Source organism: Ambystoma mexicanum, chromosome 8 (genome assembly GCF_040938575.1).
Source record: "Ambystoma mexicanum isolate Mex_15411 chromosome 8, UKY_AmexF1_1, whole genome shotgun sequence".
NCBI classification, from domain to species: Eukaryota; Metazoa; Chordata; class Amphibia; order Caudata; family Ambystomatidae; genus Ambystoma; species Ambystoma mexicanum.
Genome location: NC_090929.1, coordinates 1,564,617,082 through 1,564,640,087, shown reverse-complemented (window position 1 = coordinate 1,564,640,087; position 23,006 = coordinate 1,564,617,082).

The window sequence follows — 23,006 nt, the reverse complement described above, 5'->3', positions numbered from 1 at the left end:
GAGTTACTTCGTGCCGTCGGTCTATGGGTGTCTTAGTAATGATTAATCAATAATCGATGGTCGAACCATCCTTACGCTACCAAGTGTACAGGAGGGTGGAGCGTCCTCTGACGGGCCCAGAGGTCAGAGCTCACCCTCTAGTACCTGTTAAGACAAGATAGCTGCACCTTGAGGAGGTTGGGGTGCAGGCTTATCTTACTCCGACACAATTCAATAAGGACAACTCAATAGTTTGGCAAAGAGAAGTCCGTTTAATGACAAGTACAAAAAACAGGGAAACAAATGGTAATCAACAGAGTCGCGATCGCCTGTCTCGCTTCAACTCCCAAATTCTTCATACAGACAGTAACTTTTATAGCAAATTCACATCATCATTGACATGTAAAACTCATAAATTTAACATGTAATTCTATTGGTTGGAAAAGGTAACATAAGTATAGGTGCTATATCTGTATATGGTAACAGAGCGTGAGGATTGGATAACTCTTATCGGGTGGGTGTCTACGCCCATCCCTCTACATCACTCATGATAGACGTCACTACAGCTATGACGTCTAATTGGCTCTACAAACTATAGGACCCTAGATTATTTGGTCCATTGTGATTGGGTGGGTTACACCCCTAGGCATAAATCTCCACTTTAATTAGCAGCATGCAGAATGGACACCCAGATGCGGAGTGCCCCAAAATTCACCCTGACTCCCTTCCATCAATCAGTACCTTTAGGGCTATATGTCAATGGGGGTCATTACGAACCCTGGTGTTAAGGGTTTAACGGCGCCGTAAAAGGTGTCGGCGCCGTTAAACACTTAACGCCTGATTACGAGGTCCCTTTGCGGGACCCGACTTTAACGGCTGGTTTTACCAGCCGTTAAAGTAGGGTGCCGCAAAGGGACCTCGGTGCTAATTACGGTACCGCAATTTGCGGTACCGTACTTAGCGCCTTCCCCAGTCCCATTGAGCCCTATGGGGCGAAAATGGGAATGGGGAAGGGCCATGGTGAAATGGGGAAATACCGCCCGCCAACCTTGGAATGGGGCGGTATTTCCCCATTCCACCATGGCGGACTCGTTACAACACCGGCACCAACCATGGTACTAATAGCGCCATGGTTTAGCGCTGGGTTTGTAATGAGGGCCAATTAGTTGGCTGAGGATGGCCTCGAAACTGTAGCTTCTTATTAAGGAAAGGTATGGTATCCTCGGGTTCTGAGTGACATCAGACGTTGGTGCCCCTCTGTGCTTGGCTGGTCACGTGTCTGTTCACTGTGGATCTGCTTCATTTTCCTTCTTTTCGTATATTTGATTCTTTGTTCATCCTCGCCACCTTTCTGGGGCCTCTTTATCTCGAACTTCACTGGCTGGCAGTCATGCTCTGAAGTTTCGATTCTTCAGAGTTGCTGCTCTCCTCCCTTCCTAGGGTTGACCTCGAATTCCCAGGCATTAGCTACTTCTTACTGAGTTTCGATTCCGCTCTTCCCTTCTGGTTTTAGCTGGAATATGAATCTCGGCCTTGCTGCCCCCTTGCAGCCAGGTTTTAGTTCTGCTTTCACAAAATGGAGACACACTTGTATAGCGTGCATCATTGAGGTAGATATATAGCTGGCGCTTGCTGCTCTATTCTTCTACTAAGCATTGCAAGCAGTATCGTTCTCTTAGCTTCTTGCGTTTCAAGCCTATTTACAGGCATTTCAGTCAGGTTACGTGTGTTCATCTCACTTCATGGTTACGTTTCTTTATATTAGCATCTTTCTTCTTATACGTCCATCACATCGTTATTCTTAGCATTTCGCCCTTGTGTATCAACTTTCATTCATCGTTTATGTTTATTTGTACGTCTAGGCTCTTATGTCGTCACCATTTACCCTCCATTAGGGCTCTTTGGGTCTCTTCGGGGACAGCCTGTAAGTAGTCTTCATTTCGTGTCAGCTGCTGGTACGGTAGTCTCAGTGGGTACCGAGCTGCCCATGGCTGTCTAGTTATAGGCACTTCAACAGGTATTGCTCTTCTGCTGGGCACCGGGCATAGGCCTAGTATAGCTCTCTGTTGGTTTAATTGCTCCTCGTATGTCACGTACTTTGGTGAGTATGTTCCTTGTATCTCAAACTGTGGGGTTGGGGTGTAGGCCATGTCTGGGACCTCCTCTACAACTGCTAAGCCACTTACAGAGCACCTAAAAGGGAAAGAAATTAGCAAACCGCATGTCCATATTTGAGCTTTGGCGTATGTTCCAGGAGGCCAGGCCATGAATGATAAGCAAACAGGAGGTAAAAGAGGAGGGATCAGACCCTTCCGCTCCACCGCAAGCACCACGTAGTATAATATCCAACAATGCAAATGAGGAGCAGGGCATATACCTATTAAGAGAACTAAAAGCAGCAGAGGGGTATTCAAACCCTACGTATAAAACACCCCCATACGCCAAAGACAAAAAACAGCGAGGTCTAGGGCAGGCGGCCAGCAGCTCTGAACTCGACGAGGAGGGGCTGCGGCATGCAAAACAGAGTTCGCGGCAATAGGGATGGAGGAATGGATAGCAGCACAGATACTTCTAAAATTAAAGGGGATGACAACAGGGGTGGCCGACGGTCCAACAAAGACAATAGTGAGCTTGGAGTTAGGACAAGGGCATCGTGGAAGGGCAGCACAGGTGGAGGAGGAGGAGCAACAACGAGGGGACGAGGAAGCAACGCTCGAACGTGAGGACAGAGAGCAGAGGAAGGAAATAGAAAAGGACATGGAATTGCAGGAACAGGGACGGAAGGAGACCTTTGGCAATGTTAGAGAGTGAACGAAGGAACATGGTGGAGCGGGACCATAAGGTAAGACAAAGGGAAGAGTGGGAGAAGAAGAGGGAAGAATGGGACAAAAGGGAGAAAAGGAGAAGGAGGCAGAGATGTCACTATGGAGGAAGAAAGTATTAATGCAGGAAACACGTAAATATGAAGTGAAAAGGCTAAAACAGTTAAGGTTGGAATGAATGGTGAGGGAACGTGACAGAGAGGATGAGAATGCACGGGTGATACAGCAGGTAAGCGAACAAATTACACTAGAATTGCAGAGAAAAGACGAGATGAGGAGAGACAAAGAGAACGGGAGAGCACAGATGTACCCAAAGGAGTTTCAGCAGGAAATGGCGCTGCAGGCCTGGGGGTGTGAGAGGGGGAGAACAAATGTAAATTAACAGACATCAGTCTTAATGCACAACATAGCTCCAACCAAATCACACAGAAACTAAACTTTTCTAATGGATTCTGTAGCCACATGAACGACGGGTCTGACCATGATGACAACCACAGTGATGATTAGAAAGGGGGACCCTGCAAACTTTTATTACATTTAAAATGTGCACAGTAGACCCATAGGCATGATGGCGCGGACAAAACAAACAAACATAAAAACATAAAAATGCATGTAATGAGGAATAAGTTTAAGCATGGGGAACAAAATAATCAACTGTGGACATGACAGCAATATCTCCCCCGAAGCAGTTATCAGACATGAATTACCCGAGAAATCTCACAAGGGCACAAGGACAGGTGAAGGGACATCATGGGAGTGCAGATCACAGAAACAGAGGGGAGGAGGGCACAACACAGATGAACCAACACAAGACATAGCAGACGGGGTGACCCCACTGAACCCATACAATAACAGACTATGGGATCTCCCAGGGCGCAGGATGGACGAGGCGATGGTTTCACAATCCAGGGGATGACTGCCTAGGGTACATGACCAACTACAACGCACACCTGCAGTAGAGCCAATAGACATATGCACAGACTTTGAGGATGAAAGGGGGCCCATTCAGGTCAGGCACTACAGACAGACACCAGAGGAAAGAGAGCATACTCACAAATGCCTTTACTAGAGCGGGGAGGGGCAAGACCAAAATATGTGCCCTGGAAGCACACAGACAAGGACAATGCGAAGTACTGATTACCCTCATTAAGTGCCGGAGGCAGGAAGTGGATCTATGAAATGGAGAAATTGACTGCAGGGCACAGACTGGGAGTAGGTGACGTCAAGGGTTTGCTGATTTCAATATTGGTTGACGCAGCTGATGACATCTGGAAGAGGGCAGGGTTCCCAGGGGTGACCACCCAGAACACAGTACACAACATGTTGCCATTTGCAAATTGCAGGGCCGCAGTGTGACAGGCAATGCAGACACAACATCCCGACACGTCAGACATAGGAGCTATTACGTCATGCAGGATGCGTGACGACGAGGATCCTGTTCGTTATATTCAAGAGATTCACAAGCTTTGGAGCTTTGAAACTCGAGAGCCGTGGGACAAAATTATAGCAATCTTTTATCAGATCTTGATACAAGGATTACCAGAACAAGTACACAAAAGCTTGACAAACTTGGTGGGGATGGAGGCAAAGGGTTGGCCGGAAACACAACTCACCATAGTGCATCATTGCAGGTTATGGCAAGAGAAAGCAAAACAAAAGGCAGAAGAGAGGAAAGCATATGAAGCCAAGTTAGTCCAAAAACAATAGTCAAAATATGCACTGGAAGGAGTGTTAATAACAAGCCCTAACCCACAGACACAAGCAACGACAACTCAGCCTCAGCCTCAGTACCAACAACAGATACCATACAACCCTATGCAACAATATGCACTGCCCATGAGACGAGGGTACATGGGAAGGGGTGGATACCCACAGAATTACTGAGGGAGGGGAGGCTTCCGAAGGGGGCGAGGTTTCGGACCACAATCACACCAACCCATGGGGGGTTTAGGGGATACACACAACAAATGTCACAAGGACCAGGAGAGGGAGTGGGAGGATTCCCATGGCAAGCGAGAGAACGACCCCAGTGCTGAACCTGCGGGCAGCTAGGACACATTTCCCGTGCATGCATAAACATGGGAAGTGCCACAGGGGTGGAGAGAGCACGGGCAGCAGGGCTACAAAGGAGGACAGGACGGCTATTACCCCCAAGCAACAAGGACAGTTACAGAATGTACAACAACAGGCCACACATCCAGTACAGACACAGCCTCAGGCTGCACCAACACCACCCATGACAGCACCCCAAACAACAGCACCACAAATGACAACACCACTACCCCAAAATCCGCAAGCAGCACAACAGCTAACACAAAAACAGGACCGCCACTTCCCAGAACCCATGGACATGATGGCAGTGGTACCTGTCAGAAGGATGGGAGGAGTTACCATAGTGGGGAACAACTGTTACACAGCGAACAGATTATCATTATACCCACAATAGGGCAGCCCACTGACGAACTTGTTGTGTCCCATCTTGTCGGTCACACCCAATCCTACGGAGGAACCTCACATAAGGGTGGCGATAGCTGACGAAACATTTTCCTTTCTTGTTGAAAATGGGCCGACTAGGTCATGTATCTGGGAAGGGACATTTGCGCTGTCAGGCGATGTCATGAACACTCAAAGATTCTCTGGGGCTCGTGAAGTGGTTCCCTTTACTGATAACATCTCCTTATCTATTGGAGATCACAACTTTACCCTTACTTTACTCCAAACAAGCACCTGTAAACATATTGGGACGCAATATAATGAGCAGACTGAACATGACCATCTCATTCACAAACAAGGGTATAGTATGCTCTACACCAGGAATACACATGCTGATGGTAAGACAGATTGTTCAAGCATATTGTGGGAACACAGTACAGAGGGGGAAACCATCAGACCCCGAGATATTCCAGTACGGGACCGACATGGTCCTTGCATGAATGCCAGGGATAGCAGGGAAGGTATGGAGGAGACCAGGTGAGTACCTATTCAGACCAGAGACACCACTAGATGAGAAAGAGGGAACCAATGTATCTGTAGACATTGAGGGAGTGGTGGCAAGAATGGATTGGGTTGCATTACACGCAACTGATGACCAGGGAAGGCATGGAGGACAATAATTGCAGTGGCAGAGGGATGCAGGCTGACACATTTGACAGATGACAGAGGGGAGACAGAGATGATGTTGGAAATGAGTGTGCACTTCTAGTTGCATATCACTTACAGAGAGCTTGCACACAAAATGGCAATGGCACTAGAGGCGTCACCACCGTTCTGGGAGGAGAATCTGGCGAAGGTACCCGACACACTATGGACCACAAGTCCCTATGACGTGGGGTGCTTAAAAATCATAGGGGGAGTGAAGATAACATTGAAACCTGGAGAAATCCTGCCACAGGTGAAGCAATAACCCCTGACCAAAGAAGCAGATGAGGGCATTTATGAAACTATCAACGCACTTATTGAGAGAGGCATTTTGGTACCATCAAAATCTCCATGCAACACTGCAGTGTACCCTGTGCGAAAGGCCCATGGGGAGTCATGGTGTTTTATTTAAGATTTATGCCCTCTTAACCACATTGTGGAGGCAGAGTATCCAGTAGCAGCAAACCCTGCAATGATATTATGTGACATCCCAGCAGAAGCCACTTGTTTTACTGTTATTGACCTGAAAATGCCCTTTTCTCAGTGTCATTACACCCAGATTCTCAAGATTTGACCATCATTATGTATCACAATCAACAATGGAAACACAATAGATTGCCACAACGGTACTGCAAGTCAACATCTATCTTTAACAGAGTAATACAGATGGATTTAGGGACCGTCCAGACAGAAAGCACGGTCTTGCAATATGTAGATGATATCCTCATCTGTAGCTGAACAGAGGAAGAATGCAGAACAGACTCAGTACACATGCTCACAGAACTAGCAGAAAAGGGGTACAAGGTAGACAAGGCCAAGCTCCAGTACTACCGAAAGGAAGCGCTGTATATTGGACAGTTAATTTCCAAAGACGGTAGACCTATTGCCCCAAAGAGAGCTCAGATAATACATAACATTCCGCAACCTAAAACAGTGAGAGAACTGCAGCAGTTCCTTGGCTTATGCAACTATTGCAGAGCATGGGGTTTTGACTACAGTACCTACACTTTTTACTGCCCTCAAGGCGGCACAGAGATAAACAAAGCCACTGGGTTGGACAAGAGAAATGACTGACACCTTCAAAGAGCTGAAAGAAGCAATATACACAGCTCGAGTGTTAGGGACCCCAGATTACAAAAAGGAATTCTTCCTGTTTTCACACGCCGATTTTGCGGTTATGAAGAAAGTACTGACCCAGAAGACAAGCATGGGCCATAAGCCAATTGCTAATTACAGTGGACAAATTGACCCAATAATAAGAGGACATTATCCATGCGAACAATCATTGGCTGCTGCAGGATTCGCAGTGGAATGGGCCTCAACATAACAATGGGGTGCACAACCACCCTTTACGTGGAACACGCCCTCTTTGCGATACTGCACAAGCCAAAAAGCCCACTAACAACACAAAGAGCATCAGGTTATGAGATAATACTATCAAAAGCAGAACATAGTAAGATGCAAAAATGTAATCACAACACTATTCATGGCAGATATCTACCAACCAGGAGAAGGGGCCCATGACTGCACCAAAAACATAGAGCTATACACTGAGACACGCAAAGTGGAGGAAGATGCACTTGAGGGGGGAGAGGTACTATACATTGATGGGTCTTCAACTATTGATCAAAGTGATGGGATCAGGAGAACTCGAGCTGCTGTAGTGAGAATGAAGGAAGATTGGACAAGCGAGGTAATAGTGAGTGCTTGATTACCTCCTCATTATTCAGCACTAGTAGCAGACGTAGTGGCACTAATATTGGCCCTACAAAACAGTGTAGGACAGAGCATGACCATCTACTCAGAAAGCGCCTATGTCACCTCAACAGTACATTCAGGAGTGGCCAGATGGCTCAAGAGAGGATTCTGGAGAGCTGATGAGCTCCAGTACAGCATGCCCTGCTGGTAGGAGAACTAATCGAAGTAATAATATACCCACATGAACTAGCATTAGTGAAGTGCCAAGCACAATGGGGAGGATGCAATTCCAAAGGGAAATGAAGCAGCAAACTGTGAGGCAAAGTGTGCATCATATTTTGGAGAGATGTAGAAATTGAAGGGGAAGCAAAAGGAAAGAGGGTGGTGAGGCAGATGCTGTTGAAGGAGGGAAACAATTACCTTCCAGAAACTCAGATAATGGAACTACAGGGAGCTGCACCCAGGGATTAAAAGGAACTTTTGGTAAAGAGAGGATGCTCAATGTCCCCTACAGACGCCCTATGGTGACAAAACAGCACAGGGAAAGTGGTCATGCCACTTGCATTGCTGAAAACAGCACTAACGCAGTTGCATCACCCTGCACACACAGGAAAAGAAGTCATGGTAGCACGCATTGGAGAATCATTGTTGTGTCCCAATCTAAATGAACATGTAGCACATTTTATCAGTCATTTTGTGATGTGCCAGCAGTTCACCGCTGGGCACAACCTGAGAGTTGTGAGAGGAGCCATACCCAGACCCAAAGGCCCTTTCCTGCACCTCCATGTTGACTACGTGGACATGATCCAAGTATGTCAAGGGTCCCGCTACATGATAGTGGTTGTCTGTCCCTTCTCACGATGGATAGAGGCTGGACCCTGTTGCCATGCCGACGGTCTCCTAGCTGCAAAAGTTCTGGTCCAGGAAGTATTCCCAAGATGGGACGTTTGTGAGGTCCTGCGGTCTGACAACGGCCCTCACTTTGTCAATGAAATGTTCCAACACATCACAGCCCTGCATACCGCCCACAAGCCTCAATGGCCTCCTGAAGGAACACATAGACAAAACTCAGCAAAGCACCAAGAAAAACTGGCTCCACTGCTTGCCACTGGCATTATTTGAGTTGCGCAACAAGCCAGGGTCCGACCATCATTTAACGCCCCAACGAGGTGGTGACAGGACAGCGCATGCACCTCCTATTGGCTCCTCCCACTAGGGTACTGAAGGACTGCGAAAGTGTGGCTGATGTACTAGGTAAGGAAATGTATGAATATGTAACTTCACTGGTTTCTAGCACGTCTTTTATCTCTTGCCAAATACAGCGAACACAGAGTAGGCCTGAAGACAACGTACAAGAAGATACTAATGACCAGGAATAGGAAACACACAAGGAACAACTTGTGCAAATCGGAGATCTTGTCCTTCTTAAGAATTTTGTTAGATGCTGGAATGCGCCCAGCTTCACTGGTCCACACACCGTCGAGTCAATAACCGAAAGAGCAGTGAGTTTGCAAGTGAAGTCGGCCTGGAATCACATCAGGACATCAAGCGCTACAAAGCAGCGGCCTCGCCCTAACGCACAACTGCAGAGATCAACATGGGCCAACGCTGCAACTATAGGCGATCCACAAGAAAGCACAAATGTCCCAAACACCCCTGAACTAGAGACTACAGGCAACCCAATGGTCAGGCGCTCCCAACCTGCTGACATTCCCACAGCAACATTGGTGTTGGTCATTTGACCCCTAAAATATACCCTCTTCCAAACACACTCCCCTGAGAAGAAACAACACGGACATAAATGCACATTGACAGCTGTAACACGATTTTGCCTGCCTGGGAGTTCACCCTAACAACTTTAAAACTTGGATATTTGCCTAAAAATACCTGAGCTAAGACACTAAGGCACTTTGATATCTGTCTCCTCTTTTCCTTCCCCATTGTACTTTTCATAAGAATTCTTTCACATAATGTAACTAGCGTGTAGATACCTAAGGGTATAGTGCGCTGCAACAAATGCAAAAATAGATAAATAAGGAAAATATGTAACGACATGTATGCATAAATCACAGGATCTATGTATTTAAATTGGGTTAGTTACATTCATCATGATAGGTGCATGTCTATTATATAATTATTACCATATAGTGCTGCCTAAACAAAGAACCGTGTTTGGGGCTGGGTGAATCGCTGTTGAGTGGTTTGTGGAGATCTGTTGGTATCCATTAACCGCTACGATGAGTTTAAAAGTGAGTTAACCAGTTCTTTGGAAGCCACCCAGACAGGGACGTCATTTAACCAAAATGGCAGGGGTAGCGAAAGTGACATCACACGACCCTTGACCTCTGACATCACAGAAAGTGAGGTCATTTGACCTCACACCAAAGTGACATCACGGGAAGCTGTCGCCTATGCGGGGAAAGAAGGTTGGAAACAGCTCAACATCTTCTCATTCTACTATTGTGATATGAGCTGGTTTTATGAGTGGTGATTGGGAGTTGTGTATTGTACACTTTACTTTGTTCTGCAGGAAAAGTATGACTATATTGTAGCTAACGGTGTAATACATACTAATAATATATATATATATGTATATATATATATATATATATATATATATATATATATAGATATATATATATATATATGTGTGTTTCATACGTGCAGTGTCATGATTTTCATCATATCTCGCATGCCAGAGCCTAACCTCCACCCCAAGGGTGATCTAAATGCTACCCTGAGGCTGTGGCAGGCTTTGCAGCAGAGACTAGTGCTGTACTCAAAGCATGGTTCTGGAGAAAGATTGGTCTCTGCACTTTAGTGCAAAAGAAACTACCACCCCTGATCACTTGACAGGCTTACTATTGGACAGCAATATTGTTGGCAGTCTACCTCTAGAGTACCTGTGTTACAATGCTTATTAGAGTTGTGTATGTGATAAATATTAGATGCCATCAATATCTACCTCTCACAGTTTTATTCTTAAACCAACAAGTGTTTGCACTTAGTGAATTTTATGCCCATAAATAGGAGCACATTAACAATGCTCTCACTCTCTTGTTTAGCATTATGTATATGTATTTCTTGTAGAGGTCATATATGAGCATCAATAATAGACTAGTCCAACAATATGCAGATTCTAATATTAGCAATATGGTTGTTGAGTAGATACCGAGCATCGTAATCTTCTATTCACTTGTAAAATGTTAGCACTCCCTACCACCAATCAACAATGTGTGTGCAGACATTGTGGCCCAGAACTACTTGCTATCTAACTCAAAATTGTGATGCTGTAGATTGGCAAGCCAGGGGGCGGTGATATTATATAGACCGACCTCTGGATAACCAATTAGGTGAAAAGTGACGCAAACTCCCAAACCTATATGGCTTCTGCTGGCAGTTGCCTACAAACTACCAAAAAGTAATTTACAGCCATGGATAAAAAATAATACAGGTGGAACATTTTTAATCCTCCTGTAAGGATTCCTCTGAGTCTTCTTTGCACTTTGATGGATCTGCTTATCCTTGCCAAAGAAGTACGAGGGGTAATACATGTTATATATGGACACTGTGCCAAAACCTGTGCCATGTTAAGCTAAGTGTGTCACCAGCACAGGGAAAGTTGAAAGGATGACCTAACAAACATACACCAGGGTGTCTCTTAAATGTGTGGCCAAGGAAAAGAAAAAAATATATGTTGCAAAAATTGGTACACATTGTTTATTTCAGTCCCCAGGTTGAAGACTTCTGAAAGCGGTTGGATTGTTGTTTCCAAGGCAGTTCAGCTTTGTAATTTAGTTTTGCATTCAAATTATTGAAGCATACATTTTAAATCACAATTTGGGAAGGCGAGATGGTGATTTCTCCCAAAACCGGTGCGAAGGTGGAAATTTGCCTAAGAGTCAGTAAAGTGTACAGCCCTGCAGAAGTGCAATGCTGTGTTGAGGTAACATTATACATTATCCAGAATGTGGCCACCTCTGAGACCTAACCGCAAAGCAACGTGACATGCTCAACAAGACACACAAATAAATATAGCCAAACAGACTTGTGTGATCATGTCACATATGACGATAGAATATACAGCTGTTCTAAACAGGAACATTAGCCTCACTAGACCCTATCCTGACTGATCAAACTAATAGAGATGAGAGCCCTCTGCAACAAATCTAAACTATGCATCCCCCCATGTCTTACATGAATTGGACATCGCCCCCACCCTTTGCAACTAGGAACAACTAAACGTATATAAAAGACCTTATTAGCTTGGAATGATGTGACTCTTAGCTTCAGCACAGGAAGATGGAGCAACCCTTGCTCCTTTCATCCACTCACCACCCTTGTGGGAGACTCAGCCGCAAGCAGATTTTGCATCCACTCCCAGTGCAGCTATCCAGATGTGTGGGGCAGCAAAGATCTCCCACCATTGGCTATGCTAGCCAAAGGCTGATGAAAGTTGAGTTCCTGTAGCACCTTCTGAGCCAAAGGTTGCAGAACTAGCTCTCTTGGGAATCCCTTGTGAAGCTGGGTGGTAACAAGGACTTTTTGAATGTAGACATTGACTGCAGTCCCCCCCACCAACCAAAAATAGAGCGTCCCCAAACTGCAGCGAACTGAGGAGCTTCAGCCAAATGGGTGTTGGTGGCAGACTCCTAATAAGAGAATCTCAACTCAACACTCCATACAATTATAATCGAAGCTGAGCAGGGAAGGCCGTAAGGTAAGGCCGCCGGTGCTCTTTGCAGCTCCGCTGCGAGCACGAAGCCCCATTGAGCAGCTGAGAGCTGAATCAGCTGTTATACTCTGCTTTGGAATGTCCGTGTGTTCCCCTTTGTCCTCATCGAATGCCGCGTGCACAGAAGCACTGAAAGCAGACAAAATGGCTCCTGTTGCCATGGATGCACAATCAACAAGTTCTGCTGAGAAAATCACTACCGCGTGCCCGTGTCCCGATTTGCTGCCTCGACCCGGCCTCGCCCCTCCCCGCCTGCTTTATATGGAGGGGGGGAGGGCTGACAGGCAAAGCTGAGCAGGGAAGGCCATAAAGTAAAGTCTCTGGTGATCTTTGCAGCTCTTTGCTGCTCGTCGCCTGCTGTCTGCCAGAACATATGCTCTTATCCCAAGGTAAGCGACCTGCTGCTACCAACACCCCCCCAGCCAGTAAACCTAGCCCTCAGGTTATCACGGCTAAGTACTCTTACCAGTCATGTCCCCCTCAGCTCCCTTCCTCCAACGACAACCACCCGCAACGCGCGCCTACTTACAAGAACCCATGGGCTACCTAAAGCCTCTACCACCCACACATCCACACCGGCTATTTACAAACGGTGTCGGATACCGCTGCCTGGTCCCTCAACTGCAGCAGCTGATCATCATATGCCCCCTGATATAACAACAAAGCCCACCAAGACTTTCCTACCTGCCACCCACCCTGGAGAACCAACTTGCCCAGCCACAACCACTAGTCAGCCAACTAAGACTCATACAACCATGTGCATTACTAAGAACACCTCCGCCACTCTACACTATGCTGCTATGAATACCACTGTTTCTATGCCTATGACCCTGTAGAATAAAATGAGGAGCCTGGATTTCTTATCATTAGAGAATCATTACTCTTTGTTACAGAACCATTACCCAATCATTACTCTTTGCTATGGAATCATTCCATTATTGCATCCTGTTTAAGCTATCCATTGTACATTGCTGAAGTAGACACTATTCAAATTATTAGACTGCCATTTTATATGCATTTGCAATTTGCATTTAGAATGACACACTGTCATATTTGAAATACCATGTACAGCCATTTAGAATGACACATGTTATGTTTTGTAGTTACATGTACACATGTATGCATTGTAGAGACACCACGCATTGAGTGTGCACTTAGAATGAGTTTGCATATAGGTAGCGCTTGCCATTGTGAGAGAAAGCGTAAACGCTAGAAAGCATTTAGCTGGCATTATAAAGCCATTCCACTGAATGAGACAGAAGCGCCATGGTGTGCAAAGATTGTTTTGAATTACACTGAGCACAAGTATTCGTAAACAGTTGCTTGGCAGGCAGACAGATCGACCTTGGTCCGAGTGGGGAAGGCGAAGGAAGCCTTATCAGCATGGCTCTGAGCTTCGGAGAGACAGAAAAGGTGGGAGGCAGCGCCACATGGAGAATGGGAGAGTGTGCTTTTGCATGAGAGGAGAGATGGCCTGTTCTCTGGAGGAAAGAGGATTTTGTGAAGCTAACAGTGGAGTGAATGGGTATGAATGGAAATAGGAGGCAGGCACAGCAGACAGATAGGCCATGATAGAGATTTGATGTCCAATGTCACATTGACAAAGAACACGACAAGAACACAAGTGAAAGAACATGTGAAAACAGACTTTCAGCCATTGCTAAATGCTGACAGAGAAAGAGACGTTCTTAGCTTAGAGAAGGAAGTAACCATAGGGATTTGAGTGCGTCATGGAATAATATAACCAGAGGTGAAGAGAGGGGAGTTGTTAGTTGTGGTTGGAGATGGTATGAGATGTTGATGGAGTTCGATGAGAGAGAGACGTTTTGGTGTGACAGTGATGCAGCCTTGGCAGACCAGCTTGGGAGATTGAGAGCTTGGGGAAGCATTCTGATAAGGCCTTGATGAGATCGATCTGGCCGAGAGAGACCGAGGCGTGACACTGACTGGCTGGTTGCAGAGTAGCAGGAGAGGAGAGACTTGACAAAGACAGAGATGGAGAGGGGAGAGAGGCACATGCAAATGGGAAGTATGGTTCATGAACTAAACTGATTGATTAGAACAGACACTCATATAAAGAGCTTTGGGTCTGGGAAAGGGGAAATCAGACAGGGATTGTCTTAGAGAGTGAGTGTGAAGTATAGTGTGGAATGGAGAGGAATGCTGATATAGGGAACACGAGACGGAGAGCCCAAAATAGGAACAAGGCTATGGGCTAGTAAAGGCTACAAACAAAGAGGGGGGCCCTGCCTATATATTTACTATTTCTTTGCACTTCATTCAAATGCAATTATTACTTCTTCTAAGGCTGTCTACCAGCATATCATTTACTGGCATGTACTGCCTAGCTGTGTACAAAAAATGCAGTGGACAACTCAATAAAGTTGGTGCTCAGTGTATTACTAATAACTGATCCAACTTGAAGTTCACAGAGTGCAGTACATATCATCTCCTGAATCGAGACATTTTGCAAATAATGTGTAAGGTAAAGGTAATAGACATCAGACATTTACTTCATGCTAATCCTAATAGCAGTACTCGACATAGGCATTGCTTCATGCCTTTGTAGCTTATCCCATAATTTGAGAAACATACAAATGTCAATGTAGTCACAACAGTGTTCATTACTTTCACATGTGAACAGGAAGTTTCCAAACAAAACCAAATGCGTTACTTCATGCGGATTTGACATATAGAAGCTCCAAATGTAGGGAGGTGTTCTAGTGCCTTCCTTGGGTGGAAATCTATTCAATGTGTTCCAACTAGGCGGTACGACCTTTAAGAGGTCTATTTTTCACCAAAAGTCAATTTTCAGCTAGGCTAGAGGGTGACCTTGTAAAAAAGTCGACGTCTGGACATTGAATCAAACCCCGAAAGGGGGGGAACCCCATGGGCACCTGCGAGGTTCATGGACATTTCGGCATATGGTGTAGAAAAGCCTTCCTCTGGAGCCAAGGCACTTATTCCCCTGCAAAAAGCAGAGGGGACCGTGCGAGACTTTACGGTAATGGCAACAGATTTAGTTGCTATTCTGGCTTGTTGATTTGGAATGGGAGAATGGGGGGCCCATATTCGACGAAATGCTGTGGTTAAATCATCACCCAGCGATCGAGTGGTGGCACTCGTTATCCTAAAATGAAGTAGGTCATGGAAAGAGATGAACCCTTCTTAGTCCCCAATGATGGATTTGTAGCACGCAGGTTGGGCCATGCTGGTTTGGAATTGCCATGGGGAGCGGGGTCCCGGGAAATGCGTCCGCGTTAGTTCGGCATGTAGCTGCTCCACAGGAATGCTGATATGACACTTGCCATATGTATATTGCATTAGACACTGATAGCTTGCATTAGACGCCTGTAAGGCTTATAATTATCCATTGCATGGTAGATTTGCACCAGAAGCATAAAAGATGCAAAGTTGAGATTTGCATAGTTTTAGTAATGCTTGCATCATGCCTTGTTATGCATAAATAAATGTATTCTATTGTTATAATTGAATCGATTCATGTGTTTTCTTTGTGTCTTATGTTATTGTGCCTATAGGAGTATGTTAGGAGTAATATAGAAGTAACACAGTGCACAAAAGCCCTGAGATACGAAAGTAGGGGGGCATAGTGGTCCACACCCTCATAGGGATTGGCTAGGGTTGTCTAGGGTTGGCTAGAGTTGTCTAAGACCGGTGCATGGTTGCCCAAGGGCATGATAGGATTTGTTTTAGGACTAACAAAATAGCGCCCATCGTGGGGCTTGACTAATGCTGACTGATAACATTCCACTTATCGGTTTTGCAGCAGTCGAAGTTTGAACATCATGTGCAGCTCTGTTTCGTTTTTTCTGTTAGTTCATCGTGGGAAGAGATTTTTATGTTTCATGTTTTGTCTGTCTTGGGGATGTTATGAATTAGAGCATGCTTTGTCCACAATTGTGTTCACCATAGGAAGGGGAACGCAATTGCCTGACTGACCTTTGAATCCGGAATTGAATTTGGCATTGATCCCAAGCAGTATTTCATGACTGGCAATTTTTAAAAAAGGGGAATGAATGTACATTTATTTAGCCGAGCTAGAGAAACAGTTTTTTCTTGAAGACGCTTGTGGTATTTTGTTTGTTTGGAAATCCGCAGAGACTGACACTTTTTTGGGGGGAAATCTAACATTTGTTTTGAATTCCTATTGGGTGAAAATGTGTGTGCACATTTTTGGCAAGCTATAGACTGTTGTTTGGAGAAGTCTTGGAACTTGTTTTTTGAAACTCACTTGAGTGTCATGAGGTTTGTAATTAAAACTGCCGAATGAGCTCATTTCTTAGTGACCTGAAAGCGATAAGAAATCGGCTTAGAAATATGCTTGACGCCTGGGGAGAAATTTCACCGGCACCAACCGTATTGAAAGTAAATAGTGAAGTAGTAGAAACAGAAATGAACTGGGAAAATGTCCCAGCAGCAGCAGCTTTGAAATCAGACCCATTGAAAAATTTGTCAACAACAGTGATGGGTGGGAACAGAGTTCCTAGAGAAATGAATATTGTTCGTGGGGAGAATGAGTTACCTCCGAATAATACGAGAGATAGTGCATTTTTGACAGACATGAAGAAAATGCATAGAGGGATTGCCTATGAAGATTTGAGGCATTGTGAAACTGTATCATTGGAGACACCTTTGCATGAAAAAAGTTATGTGCATGAAGGTAGTTATGTAAAGATCTTTGATTTGAATAGAAATGACAATTGTCATGATGTTTTTGGCAGTAGCAGTATTTTGCCTATGTTATCGAGTGAGAAAAATATTTTGTCTAATGACATTGAAAGTGGCATAGCATTGAAGGAGAACGTGAATCGCGCTAATCGTGCTATATTTGGATGTTCTGAGAGTTTGCATTCCGTGAATTTTTTGAGTTTGAATGAGTGCTTGGAAAGAAGGATTGTTGACGTTTTGCAGAAAGATCGCATGGGACTAGCAGACTGTTTATTTGAAGCAGGAGTTAGCAGTGAATTGCAGGAATGTTGTTCGAATCTGAATTGTATGACGCACGGCAGTGTTTGTGTGAATGAAACCAATTTGATTTTTCAACATGGAGTAATTCAGCTTTGTGAATACTTAATGATGAGAAAAGGGGAATGTGTGGCTAGAAGACACGGAAATGCAGGAGTGCAAATGAATGAGAGATATGCAGTGGTGCAGGATTTGAAGGTGCAATTTTTGAATGTGCAATTTTTGGAGTATGTGAAATTGGCTGTTTTGTTTTGTTTTGAAAAAGATAGGAACGGGGTAATGCATTGAGCAGCCTGATTAGACAGGCGTAGTTAGACAGATGCACTGACACATTGATAGAACTGACTGAGACACTGAGGAACTAGCATTGATGTCTTTTGAGAGACATGGGAAGTTTAGAACTAGATGTGCACTGCAACGCACAATGGGAAATGCGGTTTTGTTTTTGGCTTTGATTACATCTGAATCTGATTGAAGACTGATACTTGCACTTTTGTTTTCTTTGCATGAAATCTGGAGAAACACCTTGAAGAGACCGAGATCGCATTGATGACAGACCAGATTGCATCGCTGTATGAATTGACCAGACCATGATTGGCAGCAGCATGATGAATGAAAGCAGCATGACCAGACTGACCAGACCAGATTGACCAGACCTTGAAAGTGATGCGACTTTGCATGGCTGTCTTGAAGCAGCACCGGGAAAGAGACTGGCTTTTGTCACCTTGTAATGTGACACCATCTGACTTTTGCTAAGCTTTGCAGCAGCACTTTTGGGGAATGCCGACTGACCGATTTAAGGCCTTAGGGTATGGCCTTGTCTAATGGCTGCGCTCTGAGAATGTACCCAGAAAACCTGCTTGCTACCCAGACTTCGTGGCATGGCACCTATTGTCATGGAAAGCAAAGATCGTGACTGACTGTACAGAGACAATACACCTTGCAGCATTCTGCGCCAACAGGAGAGAGAGAGAGAGAGCAGAGAAAGATGTTCAGAAGAAAGGAGAAATTTGTTTTCTGAGCTGTGTTGTAATCTGCAGGGAGAAGAGAATCCATTTGGAATGCCTTACGTTGTGAACCAGAACCAGACACAAGTTTGGGCCTGAGGAGAAAGAGAGAAATGCAGGAATGAGCAGGAAGACGCGCTCTGAAAGCATTTGAATTCCTGTCTACGTTGGAACAGCAGTGAAGCTTTGTCTCTTGAGTGAAAAAGATTGAGCATTGATCCATGGTGCTTTGAAATTTGCACTTGCATTCAACGTTGGCTGGTCCCTTATTTGAAGAGCAGGGACTGCATGGCAGGAACTGGCATGGCATGGCATTGCAACAACTGGCGACAGCATGACCTGGCAAAGAAGGAGATAATTTGAAGCTGGAGTTGGGCCTATGTAGAAGGGCCACTGTGCATGGAATTTCACTGTGCATGGAATTGCACTTGAAAGTTGCCATCTGCATTGTTTCGCAAACACTCGGCTTTGTTCCCAACATGAGATCGAACAGTGGGAATAGAGGCTTAGGTAAAAGGGAGCGTATGAGCTGTATCAATCTGATCAAATTGAAAGTTCTGACATGCGGTTTTCCCGGTGCTACCTTTGAAAAAGTGAAGGAGCGGTGTGATCACCCCATGGGGGCAAGTGGGGCGCATATGGTACCGACACACTTGATGCTTGCTCCTGCCTTTTTGGAGCTCTGTGCAAAATCTCATTAGCTTGCTGCCATTTATTAAGCAGGTCAGCCTGAACTGGCTTGAACACTTTTCTGCTACCTGCACATTGAAACATTTGCTGAACACACATATATGCTCATTATGACACATTTGTGACCGAATTGTGAACACTTGCTTCATTGACACTGCATCTTTGTTGACATTCCTTGGCTGAGATATGCATTAGAGCTGGATTTGTACTGAACTGGAATTGTGCGCATATGTGAGGGCACACATACCTCATGAGAGAAAACTTGGAAATAACTTGGACTGGAATATAACTGAATTGGCCTGTATGACCAATACACTGGATGTATACACTGATATGTATGCATTGATCTGTAATGAAATGATTTGGCCTGTTTGGCTACTGACATCTGAAATGAGGCTTGACACATTGAAAGTGAAAACATCTGAATCCACAGTACACATGCATTGATCTATGCATTGGATTTTCGTTTTCTGCTTGTAGACACTTTTGGGTTTGGACTTTTGACTTTTGACTTGACTTTTGCTATGATTTGCTATGAGAAATTTGAAAATGCTATTCTGAATTTTGACACATTTGCAGCTATGCATTTGAATATTTTAGCTTGCCACTGATAGAGTGAAATGCTTGCATTTTAAAAGGGTATTTTGCATCCTGAATAGAATGTTTTTTTCCCCTTTGCAATTTCGTTTGGTTTTAGCATGCACATATAGAGACATGTTATGACATATAGTTAGTAAGATTATCTAATGATAAGAGGAGAGATTGTAGAATCTGATAAAAAGAGGAGCCTGGATTTGTTATCATTAGAGAACCATTACGCTATTGTTACAGAACCATTACCCAATCATTACTCTTTGCTATGGAATCATTCCATTATTGCATCTTGTTTAAGCTATCCATTGTACATTGCTGAAGTAGACACTATCCACATTATGAGACTGCCATTTTATATGCATTTGCAATTTGCATTTAGAATGACACACTGTCATATTTGAAATACCATGTAGAGCCATTTAGAATGACACATTTTATGGTTTGTAGTTACATGTACCCATGTATGCATTGTAGAGACACCACGCATTGAGTGTGAACTTAGAATGAGTTTGCATATAGGTAGCTCTTGCCATTGTAAGAGAAAGCATACACGCTAGAAAGCATTTAACTGGCATTATAAAGCCATTCCACTGAATGAGACAGAAGTTCCATGGTGTGCAAAGATTGTTTTGAATTACACTGAGTACAAGTATTCGTAAACAGTTGCTTGGCAGGCAGACAGATCGACTTTTGTCCGAGTGGGGAAGGCGAAGGAAGCCTTATCAGCATGGCTCTGAGCTTTGCAGAGACAGAAAAGGTAGGAGGCAGCGCCACATGGAGAATGGGAGAGTGTGCTTTTGCATGAGAGGAGAGATGGCCTGTTCTCTGGAGGAGAGAGGATTTTGTGAAGCCAACAGCGGAGTGAATGGGTATGAATGGAGAAATAGGAGGCAGGCACCGCAGACAGATAGGCCATGATAGAGATATGATGTCCAATGTCACATTAACAAAGAACAGGACAAGAACACGAAGTGAAAGAACATGAAAACACAGATTTTCAGGCATTGCTAAATTCTGACAGAGAAGGCGACATTCTTAGCTTAGAGAACGAAGTAACCATAGGGATTTGAGTGCGTCATAGAATAGTATAACCAGAGGTGAAGAGAGGGGAGTTGTTAGTTGTGGTTGGAGATGGTGTGAGATGTTGATGGAGTTCGATGAGAGAGAGGCGTTTTGTTGTGACAGTGATGCAGCCTTGGCAGACCAGCTTGGGAGATCGAGAGCTTGGGGAAGCATTCTAATAAGGTCTTGATGAGATTGATCTGGCAGAGAGAGACCGAGGCCTGACACTGACTGGCTGGTTGCAGAGCAGCGGGAGAGGAGAGACTTGACAAAGACAGAGCTGGAGAGGGGAGAGAGGCACATGCAAATGGGAAGTATGGTTCATGAACTAAACTGATTGATTAGAACAGACACTCATACAAAGAGCTTTGGGTTTGGGAAAGGGGACATCAGACAGGGATAGTCTTAGAGAGTGAGTGTGAAGTATGGTGTGGAATGGAGAGGAATGCTGATGTGACACTGCCATATGTATATTGCATTGGACACTGATAGCTTGCATTAGAAGCCTGTAAGGCTTATAGTTATCCATTGCATGGTAGATTTGCACCAGAAGCATAAAAGGTGCAAAGTTGAGATGTGCATAGTTTTGGTAATGCTTGCATCATGCCTTGTTATGCATAAATAAATGTATTCTATTGTTATAATTGAATCGATTCATGTGTTTTCTTTGTGTCTTATGTTATTGTGTCTATGTGACAATGTTAGGAGTAATCTAGAAGTAACACAGTGCACAAAGGCCCTGAGATATAAAAGTAGGGGGCGGGCATAGTGGTCCACACCCTCATAGGGATTGGCTAGGGTTGTCTAGGGTTGGCTAGAGTTGTCTAAGACCGGTGCATGTTTGCCCAAGGGGGGCAAGACCGTGATAGGATTTGTTTTAGGACTAACAACCCCTGAAAATGTGACCCCCACTGCCACCATTGCTAATGTTGCGCTCCCACATTTATCTGCCTCCACCATGCATTGTGTTGATATGAATACCACTGTTTCCATGCCTATGACCCTTGAAAATGTGATCCCCACTGCCACCATTGCTAATGTTGCGCTCCCACATTTATCTGCCTCCACCATGCATTGTGTTGATATGAATACCACTGTTTCTATGCCTATGACCCCTGAAAATGTGACCTCCACTGTCACCCTTGCAAATGCTGCCCTGAATCCCACTCCACCTGAACCCCACCTTAAATGAGCCTTGGTCAATGCCCTTTCTATCAACGCACATGCTCTAGACATTCATGACCTCATAATATCGCATAACCTAGACCTCCTTATGGTGATCGAAACATGGCTACATGAAGCCTCAGGCCTAGCACTGTACTTGGCTCTTCCCTCAGGCTACTCAGTCACTAGGCAAGACCGCCCCTCTAAAGGTGGTGGCGTGGCTCTCATAGCCAATGACTCCCTCTCAATCAGGAAGGTTGACAAAACCATGAACAACAGCGACTACCTTCAACTAAAACGTAACCTCTCCCACCAATGCACCATTACTATTCACCTTGTATACCGCCCCCAAGGTCCCATAGGTGACTTCCAAGCCTGCCTCATCCACCTACTCTCAGACAACCTAAAGAATCCTTTCAAAGCCATTGTAGTTGGCGACCTTAACCTAGGTCTTAATGACACCAAGGACAACACCATCACCAACCCCACTCATACCCATGGCCGGACACTTGACTGAATTGCCTAACACAACTATCCTCCACTCATCACAGGCAATGTCCCCACCCCTTGGTCTGACCACAATATCATCACCTTTGGCATCCCCACCACCAAAACCTCCACTCGCCCATGTACCCTCTTACCACCTACCCTAGCACGAAGCTCCTGCCAACTTACAAAAGAAAGACTTCTTCCATTCCTACAAGGACCAACCTTCAGACCACCCTTCCCCACTGACCTGGAGGCCCTGGCCCTAGCCTATGACACTGCCATCAAATCAGCAGTAGACTCTATTGCCCCACTGAAACCCCGCAAAGCCAAACCCACTAGTCACGCTAATGTCTGGTTTACCCCAGACTTCATCGAAATCCTTACTAAGAAACGGGTCGCACTAGCACTTTGGCAAACCTCCCGCTCTGACACTGACAAAATGAACTTTAAAAAACTCTCAAGAGAGTACAAAAACGCTATGCGCGGGCCAAAGCTAACTCCTTCGAATCTAGAATCACTGAGTACAAATCCCACACGAAAAAATCTTTTCCATACTCAGAGAACTTGAGACCCCCATCCCTGCCCCCCTGAACTTCACTAAAGACAAGGGTTGGTGTGATAATATCCAAACAGCCATTTGCA